This window comes from Oreochromis aureus, linkage group 10 (genome assembly GCF_013358895.1).
Source record: "Oreochromis aureus strain Israel breed Guangdong linkage group 10, ZZ_aureus, whole genome shotgun sequence".
In the NCBI taxonomy this organism is placed as follows: domain Eukaryota; kingdom Metazoa; phylum Chordata; class Actinopteri; order Cichliformes; family Cichlidae; genus Oreochromis; species Oreochromis aureus.
Genome location: NC_052951.1, coordinates 5,516,325 through 5,521,356, shown reverse-complemented (window position 1 = coordinate 5,521,356; position 5,032 = coordinate 5,516,325). Strand labels below are relative to the sequence as shown.

Below are 5,032 nucleotides of genomic sequence, written 5' to 3'. Positions count from 1 at the left end.
AATGTTGATCTAACTAACCTTGTTGACTTAAATTGACAAGACTAAATAAAATCTACTCAACCAAAACAAGCTCTACTTACCCTAACAAAATAACATGTTGTATTTACTCCACCCAGTTATGTCAACCGGTTCCACACAACTGGGTTAGTGAAATGTAAAATGCATGATACATTTAATTTGAACAAAAAATTTTAACTAGATCTAAATCTATTCAACCAAAACATGCTCTCTTGAAACTATAGGATTAAATCACTTTAACAAAATTGCAACTTACTCTATTTAAGTTTGTAAATTAAATAAATTGAACAGAAGTTTGTTCAGTTAACCTAACTTTAATAACACCTTCGTGTAAAACTTGTTGAAGCAAACTTTGAGCAATTCAAATGCTTCAAGATTTTTTTCCCTAAACAATCTTTACATACATTCAAGTGCATTTTAAGTGCAGGAAGACAAGATACAGAATGTCATGTTAAACTGAAATGATTAAAACTGGAAAGTGTTTTGATTCCAACATTTTTAACATTAACATGACTTAATTTAAACTTGATTGGGCTACAATGAAAAGCCCACAATACAGCCCTGCAAACAGCAGGTAGAAATTACTTTAGTGTCATTTTTGTACATATTTAGAAAAAAACCTTTTGTTCAAAACTTAAACTGAAGTCCAAAGTTAGTAGCAGTCTTTTTCAGTGTAGTTGGATGTTGGTAAAAGTTCAAGAACAAAGAACGCAGAAAAGTGAAAGGCCTTGCAGAAGTTCTTGTGGCAATTCGAACTGAACGGTTTTTAAAGTGTAAGGAGAAGAGCTCGAGAACATTAAACCAGTTCAGTGTCCTCCATAGTTCATTGCAGGCTGTTTCACTCAAGCAGTTTGTTTTTCAGAACCTACACCTTCATGGATAGGTTGTTCCTATCCAACTCCATCAGCACCTTCTGAAGAAATTCAAATGTGTATTTCAGGTGCTTTAGATAGCTCAGATTTAGACTGTAGATTAGTTCAAGCAGGAGGGCACACCCCCTTGGCACATTACTAAGAGCTTGCAGCACAGTGCATCCTTCTATGATGACACCAATGTCCTCAGGCAATTCTGCAGAGTTTGCTCCTTCATGTCTGACAACATAGACTCCCAAAGTCAGCTGCTCCATTGCTCTGCTTGCACCAAGATCCACATCCTTAAAATGAAAAGAAAAAAAAAAAGTTAATTGCATACATATACATATGGAAAAATAAGTCCACCTTCCATTTCCCATTCCAAATTAAAAAAAGGAAAATAACTGATCTTTTCGGTTTTTAACTTACCAAGAAATTCCTTGAACAGGTCATCTGGCTTTTCATTTAAGTAGACACAGACAGCTAAAAGAATGCATTCCCGTCGAACATCAACACTGGGATTCTGGTGGAGATAAGAACTCAATATGAGAGAAGTTTCCTGTTTTGGTTCTTTTCAACCTCTTTACACAACAAAGTCAAAAATATTAACACATAATCCAGATAAGTGATTAAGCAATGTTTGATAACTCACATCAGTGACATGCAGTGAGGTTCATGATTGGTAAGGCACTGACTACTCTGAGTCAGATCGACAAATATATGAACCCAAAAATAGAAGCTTTTCAATTTTGACATTACGTGAAAGCTTTCAATTTTGCTTTAATCAATTCTAGACTGTTCAACAATATAATTAATAATTGTGCCCCCAAAAATATTAAAATTAAATAGAAGATTAGAACTGGGCAATATGGATTTAAAATCCTATCACGACATTTTGTGGTATTTTTTGCGATAACAATAAGATTTATGATAAAAGATAACAGTTCATAATAGTATTTTTGCCTACAAATCTATCAATGCAGCCTCTCAAATACAAATACTGCAAATTATACTTAGCAAATGTGCTGGACAAACCAGCAGTTATTTATTGTTGAATTGATGATAAGTTTGACATTAATGGAAGTAATAGTCTCAACTAAATTATCATTTTTTTTAGACATTTGAAAGCAGTTTATCATTTTAATCACATAGGACGTGTGTTATCACAATATTGATAAGCGTTGCGATAAGTGCCCAGCCCTATAGAAGATGCATTAAAATTTAAGTTTGGTGTGTCTCATGTTTTTGTGTGTAATAAATAAATTGGTCATATGACCTAGAAGCTATTATTAATTTTACATTACTTTATTCATTTATAAATAGGAGATGCATTGAAATAAAATTGGTGCGTCTCATTGCTTAGGACTGATTTAGTAAATGGCCTGTATTTCTATAGCGCTTTACTAGTCCCTAAGGACCCCAAAGCGCTTTACACATTCAGTCATCCACCCATTCACACACTGGTGATGGCAAGCTACATTGTAGCCACAGCCATACTGGGGCGCACTGACAGAGGCGAGGCTGCCGGACACTGGCGCCACTGGGCCCTCTGACCACCACCAGTAGGCAGCGGGTGAAGTGTCTTGCCCAAGGACACAACTACCGAGACTGTCGGAGCCGGGGCTCGAACCAGCAACCTTCTGATTACAAGACGAAGTCTTGAGCCACAATCGCCCCTGGTGTCAATTTGTCCTTTGTGAAATTTACTGATGTTCCCTAAGTGCGCTGCTTTATCCGCTGTGTCAGTGGCGCTCTCAGTGTAATGTGATTACACTGTGAATCCATATACATGCACTTCTTATACATGTTGCCTTTAAGGTTCAGCACTGCCCTGCATCAGCCTCACTCCATGCATTTTTGCAGCACATTTATGGCCAATAACATTAGACATGTAACACACATTAGTCAAATAAATTAGGCAGACTGCAGAAAGTCAGCATCTGTATTACATGTGTAATCAAGCTTTAAACAATCAGGCCGGGAAGGATTAAAAGATAGCGAGTCACATGAGTTGTGCCAGTCTCAAGAAGCAATGCACCCCCTTGCTTTCCTGACGAATTGCTTTGAAACACTCACAAAGCAGCGGAGAAGTTTGAAAGGTTCAAAGCTCCGTCAGTCCGCCTGAGTGTCTGTATTGGTCTGCTGGTGTAAACTAGTATAAACTAGGCTTTGTGTTACTCTAAATGTGTCAAAGATCTGAAGTCACCACAAAGAAAAATAAGAAATAAAACTTACCAGCAACATGTACAAATCTTTTTAAGGTTACCATTCGTAGGGATCCAACTTTGTATTTAGCCAATGGATAGCGGTCAGCAAGTTCCTTCTGATCAACTGCTGTGAACTCTCTTGTTGGATGCAACTCAAAGGCTCGATAGTGTTCTCTATAATATGAGTTCAGTTTTTTAACAATAAGAGTCAACTCATCTTTAATAATGCACAACTGCATTATTTATACTGCATTACATATAACAGTATTACACATGATTCTGCACTTCAATGACAACAGATGAATGCATGTCTTATACTTTACAAATCAAATTGTTAATCACTTAAATCACTGAGTTTAACTCTAAATCAGAAATCAATATGGGGTAGAATTCTTTCAAACAATGTAGCGATTTGATGCATGTTTCTAAAATACACTATACATACATTTCCTTCTTCAAACTACAGGATCGCTAGCGATCCCAGTGGTCATTACTGATGTCAGGGAGCAGGCACGGTAGATGTTGGGAGTAATTTTAAAACTGTCGGTCTTAGTAGGCAAGTCTCAGCTTAACATGAATCGCAAAAGATTTTGGAAAATTACACCAAAGTGGGTCCAACAATATTTGTTAACCCCAGCAGGTCCCTGAGGTCTTGTGACCAGGGGTTGCTGGTTGTCCCGCATACAAGGTTAAAAACAAAAGGTGACAGAGCGTTTGTATCAGTGGCTCCCAGACTCTGGAACTCGCTCCCTTTGAGTTTGAGATCTGTGGACTCAGTCATGTCTTTTAAAAAGCAGTTAAAAACCTTTCTGTTTAAACTCGCTTTTGGTTAATTTTGTTTTGTTTTGGATTTTAATGTCTGTTTTCTGCCTCTGTAAAGCACTTTGTGATTTTTATCTTGAAAGGTGCTATATAAATAAAATTTTACTTACTTTACTTACTTACTTAAATGTCTTCATATTTCTAACACGTGAGAGAGGTATACAAGCTACAGTGTTAAAACATTTACCATACATCATTTGTTTAAACAAAAAAAGAAAGAAGCAAAAGTATTCCCGAAAGTGTCAGATGTTTATCAGTTAGTATACATTAATCACATTTGTCATCCTTAAATTGTTGTACTTACCAAATAATCCTCAGATGGCGATGGATTCTATCCAGGTTACTAAGCACATGCAAGTCTCGTTTGAAAATGGCGGCTGATCAAACTTCCACACTGCACATGTGCAAACTCAGAAGTACGGAGAGCCTATTAGGACAATCCTCTTTCGATTAAAGTACTGTTCATTTTAAATGAACTTTTTACGTTGGATTTAATTTACTGCATTTTGTTGTATTGAAATATTGTGTTGTTAATTAAATTCAAAATAATATACTTGTGTTTAAAGGTAAAAATCAATTGGTGACATTAGTTTTAACATAAAACAGTTACATAATGCTACTAACATCAGTGTGTCATTTATGAATTGGGAAGTATCCCTCCATTCCACTGCAACTACCTTCTATAGGGCTTTGGAGCGTGATGTCACGGGGGTGGGTGTGGAAAGGATTTTGGCCCGATCCGCCATTTTGGGGGTCTAAACAAAGCGCAAGTGAAAAAGGAGTGAAGGCAACAGCCATGGTTCGTATTTGCTGTGGTCGGCTGCAATGTTCGATCGCACGACCGGCAAGAGAATAAGCTTGAAAAGGGTTTATCTTTTCATTCTTACCCAGCCTGGAAGCAACATGAGGCAGCTCGTGTATCGATGTTACCAAACGAAGACGTCTAGCCTGGATAGCAGCTGTGAGACGAGCTGATATCCAGCAATACAGTAAATAATGTTAGTAGTGGGTGATATCATGTAAACACTGTCATGATTTTGTGTAAACATTTTGTCATTTGTAAACTATAAATGACATGGATTCTACACTGTAACTGATGTGATGTTCTATAAAGTGGTTTTAATAAAAATAAAA

General features: G+C 36.8%; 1 long non-coding RNA gene across 1 annotated transcript; it reads right to left on the bottom strand.

Moving 5' to 3' along the window:
* Positions 1-234: 234 nt before the first annotated feature.
* LOC120442367 lies at positions 235-4,291 on the bottom strand. The gene is made up of 3 exons (XR_005614682.1): positions 4,203-4,291; positions 1,299-1,392; positions 235-1,171 (listed from the first exon to the last, which is right to left on the bottom strand). It is a non-coding gene; the product is annotated as an uncharacterized LOC120442367 (long non-coding RNA).
* Positions 4,292-5,032: the final 741 nt, after the last annotated feature.